At 43.0% G+C, this 23,608-nt stretch overlaps 2 long non-coding RNA genes across 3 annotated transcripts in view; one reads left to right on the top strand and one right to left on the bottom strand.

The window, feature by feature from the left end:
- Nucleotides 1-664, bottom strand: part of LOC134983737 (uncharacterized) — a 1,747,570-nt gene extending 1,746,906 nt beyond the window's left edge. Inside the window, exon 1 of the long non-coding RNA XR_010191680.1 lies at nt 214-664. This is a non-coding gene — a long non-coding RNA (uncharacterized LOC134983737). The remainder of the gene's footprint in view (nt 1-213) is intronic.
- Nucleotides 1-23,608, top strand: part of LOC134983910 (uncharacterized) — an 81,042-nt gene that overhangs the window by 2,047 nt on the left and 55,387 nt on the right. The window lies entirely within an intron of this gene.

Here is a 23,608-nt window from a genome sequence, read left to right as displayed (position 1 = left end):
CCATAAAATGCGGTCAGAAGATCGATTAAAAACTACAGAGAAAAACTGTCAAATTACCCAAGCAAGAAATCACTAAACAGCAAAGCGATCTGCACAATACAGAGGGAGGTTCAATGTCACCCGGGGTACAGCATGATCAGCCGGAGGCTGTGATTAATCATTCCAGCATCAAACTACAGCTAGATAACAAGTTTCCCATCATGTAACACATACCTTTGTGCAGAATGTATAGGGTGGATACGCTAGCTGCTGGCACAGTGGCTTAGAGGCATATTGGAAGTGTCAGAGCCCACTTCAGGTGAACTTCAGCCTTCAGAAGCAAGCAACACGTTTAGGAGAACTTTACAGTTCCTCCCCTTTTGGACAGTTGTTACTGGAGATGAATGAGAGGAGATGCTGCATGTGTTCTGTGTCAGGGCTTGCAGTTTGCATTAGATCCTGGATAGTGAGTATCCTGCCCCTCCTGCATGTACAGTATTGTACTGCTGCCTGGATGATGCACTCCGGCTCTGGTGCAGTGCTGGTGTTAAGTATGAAGGTGTTGTGTCAGGAGTTCTCACTGAAGGTAGGAGGAGGGGAAGACATCGCAGGGTGGGAAGGGTGTGGGTGTCACAGCTCCCCCTTTTCTTGCCAAACGGGGGCTGGCACCCAGCAGCAAGGAATCCTGAAGACTGCAATGTAAGGGGAAGGATTTCGGATCAGAAGCCAAATAACAATAATGAAAAAAACATGAAAGAGAAAATGAATAGGATTATTTGGTAACCCAGTGCTGGTCAATGGCTCAGTCAGTGTTGTTTTTTTTAAATAAAATAAATAAATAAAAAATGACCCTTTGCTGAAGAGTCTTGGAGCTTTACCTGCATTGCATGTACAGCATAATGCCTTTCATAACCCTGTATACTCATATGGTATTATACTGTACTTTTCTCCTTTACCTGCCTGGTGCTGCTTTGTCAGGTGTCTGCTACTACTTTCTGTAGTAACATGCACACCTGTGCTTTATATGCAGAGAGAAAAAATAGTTATTTCCACTATTGATATGTTTTCCTTTAAAAAGATGTGTATACAAACTTGACTCAAATGTAGCAAAATAGCCTGTGAAATACATAATATATGATAATAAATGCTATATGTATTAATATGAGTGCATTTGAATACTGTTCTGTATGTAAATGAAAGCACTGTGTTAACATTAAGCACACGACTGATGACAAACTAGAGATGAATTAATTTCCTGGGTTTTGTTTGGAAGATGAATCTGAGCAGCTGGACCCGCACTTCTGTTTTCATAAAATCATTTCTCAAATCATAAAAAATAACTGTTTTCTGAGGTTTGTGATGTAACTTTGGATATTTGGACTCTTTTGCTATTTCATGCATTTATTCTGGTGTGCCTGAAGCATTCAGCATATATTAAACACACTTCTCGTTAAAGAGGGGCTGCAGGGACAATCCAAAATTGACCTATTTGTTATGCTGTCCAGTGGCACCTTAAATAACCCTATATGCACTCCTTACTCAAGCATTATATTATTCATTAGCAATAAACCATAAATGACACACTGAACAATTATTACATATATTAAGCTATAAAATCACTTATTCAGACTTTTGCAACATGAAAGTTTTGATTTTTTTTTAAAATGAATTCTCTAGGTGCTACAGCTGTCTCAGAAAATGCTGTCCAAGATCACTTTGCCTCATTATACTTTATATGCCCCCTTTGGGTTGGAGTTTGAACTTTCAAATCGTTTTACTGGGAATCATTTTAAAAAGAAAGTACTCCGAAAATGTATTTCATGGTTTTCCTTTTATTTTTTTTTTACATGTTACATGTGCACAAAATAAAACAATAAAGAACCTGTCCTTTTCTTACAAATAGTGTTTATAAGGTTCTCAGTGCTGACATGATACTGTATGTTAAAGCCTGTATAATTATCCCTGACTTATCTTATTGCTCCCTACACTCTTTTTTTATTGCTGATACAGTAGTGCACCACTTTTTGGTATCCCATATTTTGGCGTTTCTCTAATTTGGGAGCTTTCAGTTATATCTATGTACATTATTCCACACATGCTTCTTCTTTCAGAATGACACGCTCTGAGAAGGGTGTCAATTAATTGTCAGTATTATAAGGAACTATACATTTGTCGTATACAGTATTTATGGTAAGAAATGTGTGTAGTGTGTTCATTTTATTGAGCACTTATTACTTATATGTACTGTATATGACACAATAGTTTTAGCATTGAACCTGCATTTACAATTGAATAAAGGAAATGTTAGTCTTTGTGGTGACTGTCGATTTTTGTTACTTTTCTTACAGTATAGTTTCATTGTCCACTTTTCTTTCTGTATAAAACAAATGTCTGAGAAATCAAGGGCAATCCATGGTCTTTCACTCTGCGGAACATTGGAGCAAGAGCTGGAGTCTGGGGAAGCAGTAGAAGACCTTAGTAATGACCCTGGACGTTAATGTACACATTGGACTTTTTATACACTGGATACTGTATTGAATACAGTGTTTATATTTAACACTATAGATCAGAGCTTCTCAAACTCGGTCCTCGGGGGCACACACAGTGCATGTTTTGCAGGTAACCCAGCAGGTGCACAGGTGTATTAATTACTCACTGACACATTTTAAAAGGTCCACAGGTGGAGCTAATTATTTCACTTGCGATTCTGTGAGGAGACCTGCAAAACATGCACTGTGTGTGCCCCCGAGGACCGAGTTTGAGAACCTCTGCTATAGATGATCTATATTATAGGCTGTATCAAACATATTTAACTAATATAAATAAAATAAGTGGGCAGGAAAAAGTTAAACATCCCATAATGAATGAATACACAAACATAATAGAACCAGTAGGAGACAGAACTGCACTTTCTAAGCACACATTCTTCCACCTCATGTTAAGACACCTGTCTCTTCTTACTGGCAGCTGCTCTCTGGTCCAGTGCACTGATTGAGGACTCAAATCCACAAACACAGAAAATTTGGTTGAAGAAGCTGCTGCACTGGGCATGTGCAGCAGCTCTGCTTTGTCCCTTAAACTGCATGTTGTGGCAGCAGCTCTAGTAATCCTATTATATACTACTGCTACTGTTGTCATCATAATCTGCGTCGCTAGCAAAGAGGAGGGGGGTTTCTAGGCAACCCGAACCCCCCTCTCTCCCCCTGCATTTACCTATGGAAATTTACTTGCATTGAATTTGCCACACATACAGAAAAACCTTTGCAGTCATCATTCTTGATAATTATCAATAATTTTATAAATAATTTATGCATTATAGAAATGTATTAAAATGTATTCAAAAGATTGTAATCTAATGGAAAAAGCGACTGAATTGGAAAAATGATTGTCACAAAGCCACAAGCTGTTTGTGGGGCATACTTATCCCCGTCCACGCTTCTTAAATTAAAATTATGCCTCATTTTTGCATGCATCATTGCTGGTCACTAGGACAGAGCTTCCTTAAAAAAAGCTCTGTCTCTACTGATACGCATGTGTCAGTGGAGATAGAAAGAGAGGGAGCAAGAGAGTAGCCCATATTCTACTATGGGTTATTGCCATCTTAAAATGATGTACCAGCCAGGGCCAAGCTTCAGAATGCTCCTATTGGCATACCGGAGATTGACAGGGCCGGATTAAGGGCCACATGGGCCTGGAGCTGAAAATTTTCAAGGGCCTATACTGAGATGGAGAGAAGCAGTGACCAGTGCTGTGTGGGTGTGGCCCAAGTCACTTGTGGGTTTACACCCTGTACACTATGTGCCCCAATGTCTCGTTGAATACATAAACATAGAAAAATTGGATAATTTTGTGCAAAAACTATTTTAATGCTAATGATTTATGATTGTATGGCTAACTGTCATCATCCTGCTGCCAGCATGATGGGCCTATTTTTATGTGGAGGCCTGGAGCTGTAGCTCCATCCACCCCATTGTTAATCTGTCCCTGGAGATTGGTAAATCTGACAGTTTAGCCACACACATAAAAACCTACAGCGGCTGATTTGCAGACAGAAATAGTGGGACCACATTAGATATTGGAGATACAGTACCTCCTTCTTGTTGTGGATAGTTGGATTTTGCAGGGATCCCCCGAAACAGACATTTCTCACAAAACTACTTTCATAGATTTTCCCCTATATGTTGCTTAGTTGTGTCACTAACAGAGATATCCACATTGTTCAAGCATGGTTGTTGTAATTCTGTTTTTGGTTTGGTTTAAGGGTCACAAATTTGTTAAAAATTTGTTCTGATTTTTTTGCAGCTGGCTTGTTCTCCGTTCAATATACCTTTTAAACGGGTGTAGTATGGTATGCCGGCGGCCGGGATCCCGGCGGCCAGCATACCGGCGCCGGGATCCCGACCGCCAGTATACCGACAGCTGGGCGAGCGCAAATGAGTCACTTGTGGGCTCGTTGCGCTCACCACGCTGCAGGCACGGTGGCGCACTACGTGTGCCATGCTATTTATTCTCCCTCCAGGAGGGTCGTGGTCCCCCAAGAGGGAGAATAGTTGTCGGTATGCTGGGTGTTGGGATTCCGGCGCCGGGATCCCAACAGCCAGCATACTGAATACTTTGAAACAAATGGTAAAATCCAAGTTAGAAGCTGGGAAAAACTAGACATTAAACTGGTGATAAAGTTAAGAATTAATTGTAAACTGAAGAAGAAAATAGTGATAAACCTTTGATAATAGTGACAAACTGGAGGGAAATAGGTTAATACTTATAATTGTGAGGTTAAATTAGTGATAAAATGGAGATAATAGTGGTTCAAAACTGGTGATAAACTGAACCATCTTTACTCCAGGTCATTGCCCCTTTTCAGCTCCAGTTTATTACCACGTTTACTGTACGTGCACCACTTTCACCTTCAAATCAGTATAACCTGTACTCACTCTTATCACAAGCTTTCTGCGCTTCAGGAGAATTACCACGTAGCAACAGTAGGTTGGTATCGGGAGTAAGCCTTCTGAATCTCCACTGGAAAGCAGGGGAGTGAGCATTGGGGGTCATTCCGAGTTGATCGCTCGCTAGCTACTTTTAGCAACCGTGCAAACGCATAGTCGCCGCCCACGGGGGAATGTATTTTAGCTTTGCAAGGGTGCGAACGCATGTGCAGCCAAGCAGGAGGAAAAAGTTTTTCGCAGTTTCAGAGTAGCTCTGGACTTACTCAGCTCTTACAATCACTTCAGCCTGTCAGGTCCCAGAATTGAAGTCAGACACCCGCCCTGCAAACGTTTGGACACGCTTGCGTTTTTCCAAACACTCCCAGAAAACGGTCAGTTGACACCCATAAACGCCTTCTTCCTGTCAATCTCCTTGCAATCGGCTGGAATCTTCGCTAAATCCATTGCCCAGCATCGATCCTCTTTGTACCTGTACGATGTGCCTGTGCATTGCGATGCATACGCATGCACAGTTTTGCCATGTTTTTTACCTGATTGCTGCACTGCAAAAATTGTCAGCGAGCGATCAACTTGGAATGACCCCCCCATTATTCCTTCACTAACCTGCTGACGTTAAGGCCACATTTAATAAATAATGCTTGTTACCAGCGTTATACTGTATTTTACTTAATATCGTAGACCTCTGCTCTGTTGCTGTCGGCTTACTGCTTGTCTGACAAATGTGAGCTTCTCTTTTACCCTTAGCCTATTTTTCAGCAAGAGTGAAGCATATCAATCTGTTTAATATCTGCAACCCATTGTAAACCCCCAACTCCTTAGGGTTTCTGTATTAACCTGTAAGGTAATACTAAATCCTTATTGACACAAAAACAACATTGTAACACTTTATATTATCTAAGACAGAGAATCAAATCTGTATCTAGTATCTTGCCTGTTTACTTAACTAGAGATATCTGCTCCAGTCAGACATGCCATAGCACAGTTGCTATTTATTCTTCCCCTATGCACACAGCTTGTTGATCATCAGTGCAGTAGTAGCAAACATTATTGGAAACCTAGTGATCAAGAAAAGATCAGATTTCTCAGAGCAACAACCATATGTGTGGTCATATGCCCCCCTACTGCTTCTAGGAGGCAGTATACTAAAGAGCAAAGGGGAAAATTATAGCGCACATATCGTGCCGCTATAACACTTCCTGCTTTTCCTTTTTACTGAGGTGAAGCAACAACGATGAGATGAATGAACATCTCGTTTGCCGAAGTGGGGGAGTGAAAACTCCCCCCTTCAGTGATCCCTACCAGAGCACACAACACATCAGCCTAGTGTTGCGTCTCATTGCTCAGCTTGTTCACTGGGCATGTGTGAGATCTCACTAGCACCATGAAATCTCCCATGCAGCCTGGAGAGGGCAGCCACCATAACCAGGGACAGAGCTGTTCTGCGGTGGTGATGAGGAAACTTCAGCTGTCGCATTCAAAATCGGTAGCGGCAGTTGTCGGAATGGTCAGTGCCACTGAGCGCTTATACATTGCCTGGCATATCGGTGCACTATCTTGTATTCGCGGAATCCTCCCGTTACCAAAATGAAAGCTGTCTCCAAAAAAGACATAATGCTTCTAGCCAATGTTGTCACTGGCTGTGGACCATACTGGCAATAACCGCCACTATCCCTCACACTTTTTACCTGAGCTGGGCTATCCATACAGGACTGATACAGTCTGACTGATACAGACAGTTCTGCGTTGATATCAGTACAAGCCCTTCTTTAGGTGTACAGCCATGTGTCTGAATGTACAAGGACTGAGACTCCCACTTTGAACATCTTTAGATGCAGAAATACCACTTGGTGCATCTTTAGTTACACTGTCAAAACGGGTGTAGTATGTCTGACCGGCGGTCAGCATACCGATGCCGGGATCCCGGCAGCATACCGACGGCAGAGGGGCGAGTGCAGCAAGCCCCCTGTGGGCTCGCCACGCTGCGGGCTCGGTGGCGACCTGCGGTCGCCACGGGTTCTATTCCCACTCTAAGGGTGTCGTGGACACCCACGAGTGAAAATAGTCCCTGTTGGTTGGCATGCCAATCATCGGGATAGTGAGGGGGCGGGATGTCGGTGGAGGTCATGTGACTGTCGGTCTCCCGACCGCCGGTCACCTGAATACCACCCGTCAAAACTTACACCATTTTTAATCTATATAAAGGTTCTCCATCAGAGTAATTCCTCTACTGTGACCAATGGCTATTTGCAACCTGTTCTGTGACACGTCCACACTACAGATCCCTCTCCCGGTAACTATTTGACCTGTAGCCTATAGGTTACAATGGCTAATGGCATCTAGCAAAACAATAGTGGGCAGTGAATCAATTTGATGAGCAGTGGTGGTGATATATTTATAACGAATCCACTTCTTGCTGCACAGGGAATTGATTATTATTGTTGCATGATGTATTAATTTATATAACGTTTTATATATAGTTTTGCTAGGCTTACTGAAATGTACTGTATATTTCATTGGTAATCAGATGTTTTTGTTATTATGGGGTAAATGTACTATAATGTATAATGGCACATATCATGCTGCTATGCCTCTTTACTGAGGTGCAGCAGGAAACACTGCTGATAGGATGTGATATGACTGACCACGGCATTCTGATAGAGTGAATCCCGACAGGGGCTAGGTAAGTATATTTACCCTTCCCCAATACCCCCCTAACCCTATCCCTCTGTTCCTGCAGTCTAACCATAACCCTCCCTGGTGGTGCCTAATCCTAACCCTCCATTTCCCCACAGCCTAACCCGCCCCAGAGGTGCCTAAAACTATCCTTCCCCCCTCAACGCAGCCTAACCCCTATCCTCCATTCCCTGCAGCTTAACCCTAACCATCCCAGGGGGTGCCTAAACCTAACCTCTTCCCCTGCGGGCTAACACTAACAATGGCCGGCATACATACGATCGGATCGTGATGGGTGCCGCTGCTGTGCTGATGGGTGAGGGGTGTTGGGTAAGGGCTGCTGACATGCTGTGCTTTAAACTTGATGGTGGGATTATCTGGTAGGGGGTACCAGGGCAAAATCTTGCCTAGGGCACCAAACTGGTTAGTACTGGCTTTGTGTGCAAATGGAAGAAGTTGAGGCCTATTCATTTTACCCCGGCTGCCACAACTGCCATCATTATTATCTGCACTTGCACCAGTTCCATTCTAGGTGCAAGAAATACGTGAGAAACAGGTGTCCCTTCCCCATATGCATTGCCATTGCTCATTTTCCTCCCCAGAACACCCTATTCCATAAAAAGAGAGATCTGGCCAAGCTCCAAGTGACTGATGAATAGGACGAACATACACAAAAATGCATAGATAAATCAGGCCCTCGATGCCTAAGAAAAGCCGATATAGGGTGTCTTGTTCTCTAAATTGATAGACCTAGTGTTGTAGGCCCCTTTTTTCAAGGTACCGCCCCTTTTCCTGCAGCGGTCGTGCCTTCGATGCTTCATGTCCCACATTGGAAATTTAAAAAGTTGGTAGGTATGCAGATTGCATCCGTGCAGTGAGAGCCATGAGATATGACTATAAAAATGATATGAAAAATACAAAATACTAAATATTTATAATATTTTCTTTGTATTATAATTATTCAAATCATTTTTTTTGTCAAAATGCTGGAGTATACTGGAGTGTGTCTGGTGTGGCTCTTTTCCCTGCCTATCTTTTCTGCACATCTCTGATTAAAACTTACCAAATTTCCAGCAGTATATACTGCTGCACCTTTCTATAATTCCCACATGAACCTTCGGGATCATATATATGTATATGTGTGTGTGTAAATCTGTCTCTGCCTCCCCCTGTACCCAGGTCTGACAAAAGGAGGGGTCAAAGGGAACAGCTTTACCCCAAGCCAGAGAGGCACAAAAAAGGGTGCCCGCCCACTCATCAAATGAAGTTAAAAAATAAAAAAGATAAACTGGCAGCACTGTGTCCATTTGCGTGCCTCCCCAAATCCCCTCCCCCCACCTCATTACCCTGTCACTTGATCCGGTTGTGCACTGCCAACTTTGCAACACATGATGCAACAACAGCCATTCCATGTGTGTTCTATATATATAATACAATATCAGATTGCGCTATACTTTCAGGAACTAATATAACTACTAATCTGTTAAATATATATTCCAATAGAAATAAAAATTACCAATTCAGGCCAGAGCCGCGAGTAGACATTTTGGTGCCTTGTGCCAAAAATAGAATTGGTGCTCCCACTCCCAATACACACACACTATAAGTAAAACATGGACAGTGCATGCTGAAGGTGCACATAAAAAATATAGGGGTATGTCTTCATGGGAAAGGTATGGGGTCACAAAATAATACCAATTCATATTAGGCCGCATGGAAGCCTCCATCGTAGAGCCCCTTATATACAATATGTCAGGTAGAACTACTTTTCCACATTACACTAGATAGAGCCCCCTTTTACATATTATGACAGGTACAGACCCCTTTTAAACATTACTCCAGGTAGAGCCCATCACACATTCCAGGTAGATCCCCTTTTACACATTATGCCAGGTAGAGCTCCCTTTTACAATGCCAAGTAGGGCCCCTTTTACACATTGCACTGGGTAGAGCCCCCTTTTACACATTGTGCCACGTAGAGCCCTTTTACATATTGTGCCAGGTAGAGACTCTTTTTACACATTGCACCAGGTAGAGCCCTTATACATATTACACTAGGTAAAGCCCCTTTTTAAACATTACACCAGGTAGAGCCCCCTTTAACACATTATGCCAGGTAGAGTCACCATTTACACATTACGCCAGGTAGTGTGTCCCCTTTTACAATGCCAGGTAGAGCCCCTTCTACACATTGCGCCAGGTAGAGTCCCCTTTCATACATTGCACCAGACAGAGCCCCTTTTTACACATTGTGCCAGGTAGAGTAATATAAAATAACATTCTAATTATATGCACTGCTCACCACCTCAAGCTCTGTGGATGAGGGCAGGTGGAGTAAAGGTCACCATAGGTCTGACTCTGGACTCGCTGGGCTGGGCTGAATTGTGATCTGTTTTGCCTCCTCCTATAACTCCCCACTATCTCTGTGTGAGAGTTTGTTGAGAGGGGTTGATGAGGATGAAGAGGGAAGGGGGGCATAGAACTATGTGTACCGGGTAGGGATTTCTGCACGTGCAAGTGGAGACCTGTATCACACATAGATTTTATGCCAGACACTACAACCATCATCTTTAGTAACTGCAGCTAAATGCTAAGTGCAGGAATATCTCATAAACAGATTTTCATTCCCTGTATGCGCAACTCAGGAATCCATGGAACTTTCGACACACACCCACACCAGTCCTATGACTCTCCCACAGGTCAGGGTGGATACATGTAATTACATTATTGTCACCCAGTTCCCACCCAAAATTTCCAATTTCATGGAAAAAGATCTGGCCAAGATCTGAGCAACTCAGAAAAGGTCAGACATACACAAAAATTCATAGTTTCTTCTGCACAAAGTTACTATTTGCATCTGACTCGAATTAGGCCCTCAATGCCTAAGTAAAAGCCCACAAAGGTTGCCTTTCCACTAAATTGATAGACTTACTGTAGGTCTATATTAACAATATATGTATGACCAATATATAGAAACATAGAATTTGACAGCAGATAAGAACCACTTGGCCCATCTGGGTCGCAAATAATGGCAATGTATCTCAGTTCTATTGAAAGCGGGTGCAGACAGTGAAGGGATGGTAGTATCTCTTAGCAAGTATAACTCACTAGCCAGTGAGCGTCTCTTGGTTAAACAAACTTAGTCTCTTTCAATTAAAGGAATTTTCTTTCACTTGCTCAAATAACTCAATTCTTTCCAGGTTAAATATCTGATGTGCACTTACACAATAACTCAGTCCTTAATGTTTCAACAGTGTTAAAACGGGAGCTGGTTGTCTTCACTGGCACCTTATCAGGGAGTAGCTTGTGAAAATGGTGCTATGCTATCCATGCCCTCTTAACACTGCACAGTGGGTGACAGTGGATACTCGAGCTGGGTGTCAGGTCTGCTCGTTACTTAGGTCAGTCAGTCTCAATGTACTCACTCAGACCCGTAAAGCAGAGGTATTCACTTGCTGGACCAGGTTCAGTGATTCCTCACTGTAAGAAGATGGCCACATCATCTGCACTTTTCACTAGGCCTGGCGGTGTCTGGTCTCCAGCTGCAGCATCTCACATTTGCGCATCCAGCACTTGTCTTCATGTCAGCACACTGCTGCTTTAACTCTGCAGTGCTGCTCTCACCACCCAGCATCACCCTGCGGTTACCAGCTCTCGCTCTGTTACTCACTCAACATGCATCCAGCACCTCCAGTCACTCCAGCTGACTCCTCTTTCTTCTTCCCAAAAGGCTCTTTTGCTCCTAGCCTGCCTTGCCCAATCAGCCATCAGCATACAAACCATGTGATCAGATTAGGGTCCACACTTAACTCCCGCTGTGCCAGCACTTCCCCTTTGCTGCTGCGGACCTGTACTTGAAACAGGTACAGGGCACCACATAGGGAACAGTAGTGTACTGGTCAATCAAAACTGCTTTCTCAGACAATACCAAATACAGTATATCTGGAAACATTTGCTAAGATGCATTTTGAACAGATTTATGTACAGTTATATGTATTAGCTCTGGCATATCCATACTGGATCGTATCATATCCTGGCCACCTTGCATATTGCACAAAATCCATATTTTGTTCCAGATAAAATAGATTTTATTGTAATCCTTTATTCCATGAATATTTGTAATTCTCTAACAAAGAATGGAAATAAAGTGAAGAAGACAATATTGTAGTGGGTCAACTGCCTAGTAGGCCAGGATTTGCAGCAGGTTAAAAAATGGATTACTGAATATACAGTACCTCTGCCGATTAATTGATAACTTCAAAGGCCTCACAGTCAGGCTCGGCGCTAGCCGCTCAGCAAAGGGATGCAGAGCAGGGAGGCACCAGGCTGGAGAGGCACTCTCCCTGCTCTGCATCCCTGAGCTGATGTCCCTGCTGCTGCTGGCTGCTCCACCGGTCTCACTGTAGGACTGACAGCAGCGCCAGCAGCTTGATGTCTCCTCTCCCCCTCCCCTGGCTGTAAGTCCATGACAGTGAGTGCAGTCAGTGGGCCTAATTCAGATCTGATCGTAGATGTGCTAAATTTAGCACATCTATGATCAGTCACACAGACATGCGGGGGGACGCCCAGCACAGAGCTAGTCCGCCCTGCATGCCAGGCCTGACACCCCCCACACAAGTACAAAAGCATCGCACAGCAAAGATGCATTTGTACTTTAGGAGTAGCTCCCTGCCAGCGCAGCTCCTGTGTACTGTCAGGAGCTACTCATTGCTGTGAGGGTTGCAGCAGCTGCATGTGACATCATGCAGCCGCTGCGGTCCACTCACCCAATGGTTTAGGCACGCCTGCATTGCCCGGACCGCGCCCGCCTAAACTGTGGCCAAACAGCGCCGGCCCTTGCCCACCTGCCCAGCAAATGCCTCTGCCTGTCAGTCAGGCAGAGGCGATCGCAGGGCTGAGACAGCCGTCGGCTGGCTAGCATGCATCAGTGCACTGCGGCGCATGCACAGTTCAGACCTAATCGGCTGCTGTACAAAAACGCACAGCACTGATCAGGTCTGAATTAGGCCCAGTGTGCGGAGAAGTGGGATCTAAAAAAGGGGCAGAGCTACATGGGACTGAGGGGTAGAGCTACACAGACCAGGCTGGAGCCTGCTACACAAGAGAATAAGCTGCTCCAGCTCCAGCAGCCAGACTTCCTTAGGTAATTGTAGGTGGAAGAGAGTTGGTTAGTGAAAGTGTGTGAGTATCTGTGTATGTACTGTATGTATTTATGTATGTATGTATGTTTGTATGTATGTGTGTATATATATGTGTGTCTTTGTATGTTTGACTGTGTGGACATAATGCGTGACTGCTACAGGGGGCATTATATGTGTAAGCATCACTGCTACAGGGGGTGTTATATGTGTAAGCATCACTGCTACAGGGGGCTTTATATGTGTAAGCATCACTGGTACAGTGGGCGTTATACGTGTAAGCGTCACTGCTATGGGGGGTTATTTGTGTAAGCGTCACTGCTACAGGGGGGGCGTAATATGTTTAAGTGTCACTGCTACAGGGGCATTATATGTTTAAGCGCCACTGCTACAGGGGATGTTATGTGTATAACTGCCACTGCTACAGGAGACGTTATGTCTCTAAATGTCATTACTACAGGGGACATTATGTGTATAAGCGGTATAAGCATCACTGCTACAGGGGACATTATGTGTATAATCATCGCTGCTACATGTGGTGTTCTGTGCGTAAGCGTCACTGCTACACGGGGCGTTATGTGTATAAGTGTCCCTGCTACAGGGGAAATTATGGGGTCTATTCATGATGCAGTTAAAAAGTGTGGAGAAGTGAGCCAGTGGAGAAGTTGCCCATGGCAACCAATCAGCATTGAAGTAACATTTATAATTTGCATGCTATACAATTGTATGGAGCAGCTGATTGGTTGCCGTGGGCAACTTCTCCACAAGCTCACTTCTCATTCACTACTTTAAGAATAGACCCCTATGTGTATAAGCATCACTGCTACAGGGGGCGTTATGTGTTTAAGCGTCATTGCTACAGAGGGCAATATGTGTGTGTAAGCGTCACTGCTACAACGGACTTTATGTGTGTAAGCATCACTGCTGCAGGGGACGTTATGTGTGTAAGCATCCCTGCTTTAGGGGGCGTTATGTGTGTAAGCGTCAGTGCTACAGGAGGCGTTATGTGTATAAGCGGTGCTACTACTGGAATCATTATGTATAAGCAGCGCCACTACTGGGTGCATTATGTACAGTATAAGCGGTGCTACTACTGGGTGCATTATGTATAAGCATCACTACTACTAGGGGCATTATATGTATAAGCAGCACTACTATGTGCGGTGTAATGTGAATAAGATTGTGCTACTGTGTGGCATAATGTGAAATGGGGATACTATTGTGTGGCAATGCCTCTTCCTTGTTAGACTACACAACGTTTTTGGTGTGGTCCAAAGGCGTGCACTGTCCCTTTGTAAATTATGGGAGAGCACAAATTTATAGTTTGCAGGGGGGCACCAAACACCTTAGCACCGGCTCTGCCTTTGGTTTCTGCTGCAAGTATAAGTGTTGGTTGTAAAGATTAGCCTCTTAATGATTCTTTATACCTGCCAATACCTTACTGATAGCCAGTGATCTATACAACCACAGCAATGACCCATTCTGAGTTTTGAATATACAGTAGATTTGACTCTGACTTTGAATATTACATATAAGGCTGATTTCCAATTGACCTTGAAGTTTCAAATGATAACATAAAAGGTTTAACATCAGTGTTTCAAGAAAGCAGTTAAAACATTCTAATGAATCTTTTGGTCTATTTAATTTTGAAATGTCCTGCTGTGCAGTGGCACACTGAGAAAGTAAACTGCTTTAATCCAGAAGGGTTTACAGACAACTTTCATGCTCTTTGTTGATAAATGGCAGTGACCAGTAGATTGACAAGTTGCATGAGGACTTTTAAGAAGCAATTCCTCAGGATAGTAAGTGCATGAACCTCTATCTTTTTCAAATTGTCAAAAACAAATACTTCAAAATGAAGGAGGCCTTTGATTAACTTCTTTGAATAGGAAGATCTTTACTTTCTATCACTATTTGATTCTGACACCAATACAAATATGAAAATTCATTATTCAAGGGTATTGTTTGTAATTCACAAAAAGCAATAGAGTTATCTTTAAAAAAAAAAGAAAAAGAAAAAAGAAAGAATATGTATTCTTTGTTCAATAAGGGCAGACTTTGAATTTCACTGTGAAGATAAAAGATCTTGTAAACCATCGCTTTTGCTGCTTCAGGATAGATAATACATACAACAATTTACAGTAAGTTCCTTTTAAAGAGATTTTTAAACATATAGGATCAACATGTTTATAAACATGATATGTAGTAATAATACTGTTAGTACTACTACTAATGCTACTTATAATAATAAAATCACAAGTAAAATGTGGTAAGGCATAATAAAAAAGTAAATAGTATTACATATACTGCTTATCTATATTACAATATGGCTCTGGCATTCAGTTTCTATTGTTTTGCTATTGCTTAATGCTCAGATCTGTTAGCAAATATTATAATTTTAAATTCAATGCTATTTTCAGCAATGTGAAGTCTCATGAGCCAGTTCAAATAGTTTTGCCTTAATAAACAATCCTCCAAAATACCTTCTTTATTTTGAGTGCATATTACTGTTTCACACCAGTGACTTTATAGATTTTAAATTACCCACTTGAGAACACATTGTCATTATATCTTTTTGGCATATGTTTGCCAACAGTATCAACTAGGAACAGATTTGTAGTTTAAATCTTCTTCAGGTCTTGTTTTACCTGTTTATTCTGTATGGGCATTAATACACAAACACATTATATTAAGAATCAATCTTTTTGTCACTACAATAAACAGTGCGTAATTCATCTAAGACAGTATATTGGTTTAGTAATCTAATTTTAAGATAGCAGTCATGTATGTTTTTTGGTCATTTCACTCCCTCATCAACTAGTGCTCTCATACTCTAGAACAGTGATGGCTAACCTTGACACTCCAGCTATTGTTGAACTACATATCCCAGCATGCCCTGCTACAGTTTTGTTATTTGGCCATGCTAAAACTGATGCAGGGCATGCTGGGATGTGTAGTTCAACAACAGCTGGAGTGTCAAGGTAGCCATCACTGCTCTAGAATATAGCCACCAATGGATGCAGCTAAATAGCCGGCAGTCAGGATCCTGGCGTTCAGGATACCAGCGCTGGAATCCCAACTGCTGACAATGCCACCAGCTGGAATACCTGACAACCATAGAGTGGGAAGAGATCCTCTGGCCAGCGCAGTGAGCCACCGTGCCCACAGCGTGGCGAGGATAGCGAGTCTGCAAGGAGACTGTCTGCACTCGCCCCTCTGCCAGCATACTGATGGCTGGGATGCCGTTGTTTGTATACTGACGGCCGTCATTCTGACCATCGGTTATTCATACAGATCCCCCACCAACACTTTATTCTTCAGTCATACAGCAAGTTTAGTGATAGTGAAAAGGAAACTATACCATATAGGGCAGGGGTGGGGAACCTTTTTTCTACCGAGGGCCATTTGGATATTTATAAAATCCTTCGGGGGCCATACAAAAATTCTCAACTTAAAAAATTACCCTGCCCCCCAGCAGGTCTGCCCCTTAGAGGTACTGTGCGTGAGCGTCGGAGGCGCGCGCGCCAAAAATATGGGTCTGGTCAGTTAAAATGGGACGTGATACACATATGCCCCCAATAGTACAGTGCAAGATCCACAATTGCCCCCACAGTGCCAGGTAAACAAATGCCCCTCACAGTGCCAGGTTTACAAAAGCCCCCACAGTGCCAAGTATACAAATGCCCCTCACAGTGCCAGGTGTACAAATGCCCCTCACAGTGCCAGGTATACAGATGACCCCCCACAGTGCAAGGTATACAGATACCCCCACAGTGCCAGGTAAACAAAGGCCCATCACAGTGCCAGGTATACAAAAGCCCCCACAGTGCCAAGTATACAAATGCCCCTCACAGTGCCAGGTGTACAAATGCCCCTCACAGTGCCAGGTATACAGATGCCCCCCACAGTGCAAGGTATACAGATGCCCCCACAGTGCCAGGTATACAAATGCCCCTCACAGTGCCAGGTATACAAATGCCCCTCACAGTGCTAGGTATACAGATGTCCCCACAGTGCCAGGTATACAGATGCCCCTCACAGTGCCAGGTATACAAATGCCCCCACAGTGCCAGGTATACAGATGCCCCCACAGTGCCAGGTATACAGATGCCTCCACAGGGCCAGGTATACAGATGCCCCCACAGTGCCAGGTATACAAATGCCCCTCACAGTGCCAGGTATACAGATGTCCCCACAGTGCCAGGTATACAAATGCTCCTCACAGTGCCGGGTATACAGATGTCCCCACAGTGCCAGGTATACAGATGCCCCCACAGTGCCAGGTATACAGATGCCCCCACAGTGCCAGGTATACAAATGCGCCTCACAGTGCCAGGTATACAGATGTCCCCACAGTGCCAGGTATATAGATGCCCCCACAGTGGCAGTTATACAGATGCCCCCACAGTGCCAGGTATACAAATGCCCCCACAGTGCCAGGTATACAGATTCCCCCCACAGTGCCATGTATACAAATGCCCCACACAGTGCCAGGTATACAGATGCCCCCACAGTGCCCCCCCCCCCTTCCCTGCTACTTACCGCTCCTTTTGGCGGGACACGGAGGAGAGCGCGGCTATGTTGGGCGGCGGCGTGTAGGACTTGAAACTAGCCGCCGGTTCGAGAGCCAATCAGAGCTCGCGGACCGGCAGCCGCGGCTCCTGATTGGCTGCCGGTCCGCGAGCTCTGATTGGCTCACGAACCGGCGGCTGGTTTCAAGTTCTACACGCCGCCGCGGCGCTCTCCTCCCTGTCCTGACACTGACAGCTGAGACACGCTGCCGCCGGACTGAGCGGCGGCGTGTCTCACTGGGAGAAGCGGGTGGGCCGGAGCAAACGGTTTTGCGGGCCTTATACGGCCCACGGGCCGGAGGTTCCCCACCCCTGATATAGGGGATGCAGTCAGTTTACTGGCTGTTGGGATCCTGGCATACAGGAGACTGATGCGTGGCAAGCGTAGTGATCCTGCGAAGGGACTCGCTGCTTCACTGCTGGGATTACAGCACATGGGTTGGCGCTGTTGGTATACTGATAGCCGACATCCCGTCTACTGGGATTTCATACGTATTCCTCATATAGATGTAGCTGCCATTAAACAAGCTCATACGTTTTAAAGAATATTGCTTATACAACCTACTGTATCTGAGAAGTAAACACTCCCCCCATTTTCACTACCCACACATATTGTAGATGATATCGTGTAGAGAAGTGTAGTTCATCAGTAGCATGACTGCTTAATCATTATAACCTACAACCTTACAAACAGCACCTACAAAATGTTGAATTCAAGAAATAAAACCCATATACTGTATCATGTAAATAGTGAGCTCCATATAGCAGATTGTGCCACATCAGGTGTTGAGGAGACCCCAGGGTAATGGTTTTGGGGATCATTCCGAGTTGATCGCTAGCTGCCGTTGTTCGCAGCGCAGCGATCAGTGTAAAAATGGCTAATATGCACATGCGTATGCTCCGTAATGTGCACACGCGTCGTACGGGTACAAAGTCCATTGTGGTTTTGCACTGGTTCTAGCGACGATTCCAGTTGCGCAGCCTGTCGCAAGGAGATTGACAGAAAGTGATCGTTTCTGGGTGTCAACTGACTGTTTTCAGGGAGTGCTTAGAAAAACGCAGGCATGGCAGAAAAAAATGCAGGCGTGGCTGGGCGTTCGCTAGGCGGGTGTGTGATGTCAAGAGCCGTCCCTCCGCTGTTAGAATCAACACAAACGAAGAGTAGTTACAGGGCTGGTCTTGTTTTGCACAAAACGATATTGCAGGCGCTCAGCTGCACAAGCGTTTGCACTTCTGCAAAGTGAAAATGCACTCCCCGGTGGGCGGCGACAATGCGTTTGCACGGCTGTTAAAAACTGCTAGCGAGCGATCAACTCGGAATGACCCCCTTTGTCATGGATTGAATTTGCAAGAAGTCTATTGCAAACTTCATCTTACAGGGTGGGGAGAAGGTTGTTAGGTATTGGTACTACTTGGATGGTGTCTCATCTTAGCTCAGAAGTTTGGATTTATTGATACTTTAGTTGTTTTCACTACTGTAGTTTGAGTTTGGTAATGATGTGGATGTAGCAGTAAGCTTTCTGCAGTTCAATGATCCCTAACGTGGCAGGAAGGCACTGCTTGCCGGTGACTACATAAGGTGCAAGCATGGTTGCTGGCTATTTATAACTTACTTGAATTATTAACCATTTTAAAATGTACACTCAAAATAATGAATTAAGGAAAAACAAACATTTTCATCAGTAAGTACTATTTGATGTTTGACAGTTGATAACAATTGATTATATTCAAGTCTTGTCAATGGAAAAAAGAACTTTCTAGCATGTACTGTATACTGTACAGTAGGCAATGTTTTATGTTTTTTCCTCTTGAATGGGTGTTAATAGCAGTATAGCTGTAACTACAGACCAGTTGAAATGAGAGACCGCTTTTAATTGGCTGGCCATCTGTTAATTAGATGGGCATACTGGACATTAACTCATGTTACAGTACATAGGTGCTCTTTGTAAGTAATTAATCTTCCTTCAACATCTGTTTATTTATTTGTTTTAACAAATAAAAATAAGCAAAGCATAAAAGTGTAAAGCTGGGTACACACTGGAGCAATGGGGATTCGCTTCGACATAGGAACAAATCCCCGGCAGCCCAGAACGCCCGTACACACTGGGGTGATGTTAATGAAGGATGGAATGACCATGTTCTGTCCATCATTAACATAACACAGGGCACTAGAGACGGATACCTTGTATGATGTGCAGCACATGAAACCAAGCATTTGTCATATGCGACCGCGGGAGTGCGCAGTCCTGGGTAAACACTGCATGATATAAGCGATATATTGCACCAAAATGGCATTTTGGTGCAATATCGCTAGAGTGTGTGCCCAGCTTAAATATGTACTTACTGATACCATTATACAAGAAAAAAAGGCATTTGGTTTCCCCAAACACACTGAATGATAACAGTAACCAGATATAAATCCCACATAATAATAGAATTCAGAGATCTTCGTTACACATATTTGCGCAAATGTGTGGTTAAGCTAAAAAATGTAAAAAATAATTTATTAAAACTATAGTTTTTCACTGGTATGCTACGCTGGGCTTTCTGGCTTATGCTGGTGTTTTGGGGTGCCACACCCTGCGCCTAGATATAGCGCTAGGGACCCCAAATATACAGAGATGCCTTGATGCGGCTTTGGGGCTTAACCACACATTTGCGCAAATATGTGTAACGAAGATCTCTGAATTCTATTATTATGTGGGATTTATATCTGGTTACTGTTATCATTCTGGGTGCTGGGGGAAACCAAATGCCTTTTATTCTTGCTCAGAAATACCCCCACCCTTTCGAGCACCTGAATGATATCACTAAGCTAATTGAGCATCTACCAATATATATGTCTGATACCACTATACAACAGAAACTTTAAGGTGGCATTGGGTGGTGGAGTAATAAAAAAAAAAGAATAAAAATAGTTATTGAGGCAATCATTATTATTAAATATGAGGGCAATAATTACATATGGTGCAAATAATATATGCTTAACGAATAAGTGGTCACTAATATTTAATAAGAGAATAATTGAACACTAATATGTGTTTATGTAATAAGTAGGTACTAGTATTTATTAAAGCTAAGAAGGGCAACATTTCGAACACTTTCTACAGAGGCATTTAGTTTATTTTTTTCTGGTTCCCACATGCCATTAGTATGGGCTAAGTACTGCGTGGTATTGAGTTTGGTATCCCTGGGTTTATTCAAGCCTCTTCTAGATGGCTGAGATTGATGCTAAGTAAGATGGCTAGCAGTATCAGCTAGATAGTGCTGGTGACCGTATACATAAGTGTGTATTTTCACCAGCCCTCAGGAACTGCAATGTGTATGGCTACTAACAGGAGTATATGATTCACTCACTGTATATTACTTCTTGCTCCCCTATTCTGCCTCTCTAAATGTAAAGAGGTGCAAGTGTCAGATATGCATACAGACGTAGATGTGCATTTTTTAAATGGACATGCACAGTACAAATTTGCATACTGTATTTCATGCAAAGCAAATGAACATACACCTGATTCCCATAGACTCAATGACACAAAGACACAAAGTGAGTGGCAATGTCACATAGACACCAACAGTTTGACAGGAGTCTTTCAACAGCATCTTCATACCTTATTTGCTGCTCTGATTAACTGACGTGGCATTGCTTCCCTGCCCCATGCAGTCTTTAGGATCACTGCATTAATTGTGTCTAAGATCCTAATTCTGACTCCAACGGTTTTACTCATTTATGTGTATCTGTCTTCTTCTATGTCAAACGGAACTTGGCTGTATCTGTATTTCCATGAAATAGGGTGTTTCGTTATTGGAACTGGCCAGTGACAATGCAATCCCATGTAAACATCTTGACTTGTGGGGTTTAATGGCAATTTCATGAGAGTGCCGTGAGTGTGCATCAAAAGCTCCTTGCAATTTAGAGTAATGCGTACGAGTAGCAGGAGTGCAAGTACCCATAAGAATTTGGCAGCAGGTACTCAGTACCACCTGCCACACACTTTGCCATTATCACAATTATAATGTGCCACAAAGCAACAAGACCATGGTGCTTGGCAGCATGACGGCTCCTCCCACTTTGTCAGGGTTACTGGGAGTGTGACAGTGGCTGTATTTTCCTGTTATAATGGAGGCATTACTATATATTCTTATTAAATTGGGGGCATTGCTATATATTTCTATTATAATGGAGGTATCACTATATATTTCTATTATACTGGAGGCATTATTATATATTTTTAGCCTTGCCTCCAGATTTAAAAAAAAAAAAAGGGTCTGTCATGTGGCCACACCACTAGTGTTATGTAGCCAGTCCCACTAGCACCATGTGGCCATGCTCCCTCACAACATATGACCACACCCATTTTTTGGCACTCAGTACCACTAAGAAAATATTTCTACTTGCACCACTGACGAGTAGCCTCTTTCTGATTGATCACTTGCACCAAAATCAGCCTCAAAGGATGCAGTTTATAGGACAGAAGTGTTAAGCCCGGAGAAGTGATAAAGTGAAAGGTGATAATGCACCAGCCAGTCAGCTTCTGTCATTTTTCCAACCCAGCCTGTAACCTGACAGTTATGAGCTAATTGGCTGGTGCGTTATCAGCTTCCATTTTATCACTTCAGCAGGCTTAATACTTCTGCCCCCTGTTTCTTAAGAAAGGTATTGTGAGGACATGAGAGCTGGTGTGACCATGAACAGAGCACAGAGGAAGGATTTTATGTGATCCTTCACATCTTGAAATTGTAGGTGAAGCATCTGTACTTTTAAAAGCAGAGTAATCTGACATTAGAATTTGCCATTCATAGAGAAATTACTTGCAGAATGTCAATTAATGAGTATGATATTGTTACAATATTTCAAAGCCTTCTCTTAGATTTTCATATTACTGACTCATAAAAGAGTTATTTCAGAAATGTTTTATCTAAAGTTAATTTTGGTTGCTACATCCCTCACAATTACATTTTAACTAAACACTGAGAGTAAGGATATTATCATTCATCTCTGGTAAGTAATTACTTTAAAGGTTTACATAGTCTTCCTCATTTATTTTCATAAAAATAAATCCCACTATTGATGACATTTTTGAACAGTAAGCTAAGTACAATAAGTTTAAGCTGACCATGACATACCAAATATCTTGTTATAGCAACATGCAGGCCACTAAGGGCCTGATGCAGTAAAAAGCAAGTTGACCATAATTGTTCTCGCAGTGCACCAAGCGAATTGCGTATTTTTAATTGTATGTGAGTTTAACGCATTTGTGTGGCTGGACCACCCCAATCTGTGCACTTGTTTTCATAGGCATCATCCTCATAAGTGTTCACTATTAGTACAATATTTATGTGCACAAAATATTTCTTATACATATGCACAACTCTATCCACCAACCCATCCTTATTGAACATAACCAATATGAGAGCTCCCCTTTACAATCCAGTTATGCACCCCCTGGGTAACTATAATGGGTTCAGTGTGTTTGGTGCACACGGGCCCCCAGGGTCCAGGGGGCCAAAATCACACACCCTGCACCCATTTTTTTCAATACTTACCTTCCGGAGCCCCACGTCAGCAAGAAACCACTGGAAAAATGGAGCGGCGCACATGTTTCCTGCGCTTTGCGCTTGCGCAGTAGGAAATAACTGGGAAAATGGCCGCCATGTACAAGAATCTGGGACAGTGCTAGGGTCTCCTAGAGACCCTAGTGCCCAGAGTGCATTGCTTTGCCGGCTAGAGAGGGGACACAAATATAGACTGCACATGGGCCTACTCCTCTCTTGATGCACCCCTGTATGCACCTGCAGTTGCAAGTGGAGATGTGCACGAATTGCGTATACCTCTGAATTGCCCATAGTTATACAAGCTTTGTTCCAAATCATGTGCAAATTGAAAACTTGTAAGATAATGTATGATCCACAAGAAGAATTATGTTCATCTCTAAATTATGTGTCTAATTAATGAAGTGAAAGAGCAGAATATAGAGAGAGTACAATACAACAATAGCTGCAGTAGAGTGACAAGGCATTCTATACATACAAGCAATATCAGTGGCAGTGTTTAATAAAGATCCCATGTCTATTGTCTTTCAATATCTTTTTTTGTTAAATTGCAAATTTTGTTGTATAGTGTTAAAAACATCTTTATGATTTTGTGCAGTAACTAATTTGCGGAGTATACAATTACATCTGCAACAACATTGAAAGAAGAAATATCTCTTATCTACGATTCAGCTAATTTATTATATATTAAAGTTATTGCAAGCAATTTAAAATAAAATAATTCAATTTACTTCTAATCTTAGACTAG

The sequence above is a fragment of the Pseudophryne corroboree genome, chromosome 1, assembly GCF_028390025.1.
Source record: "Pseudophryne corroboree isolate aPseCor3 chromosome 1, aPseCor3.hap2, whole genome shotgun sequence".
In the NCBI taxonomy this organism is placed as follows: domain Eukaryota; kingdom Metazoa; phylum Chordata; class Amphibia; order Anura; family Myobatrachidae; genus Pseudophryne; species Pseudophryne corroboree.
This window is presented reverse-complemented; position numbering and strand designations above follow the sequence as displayed.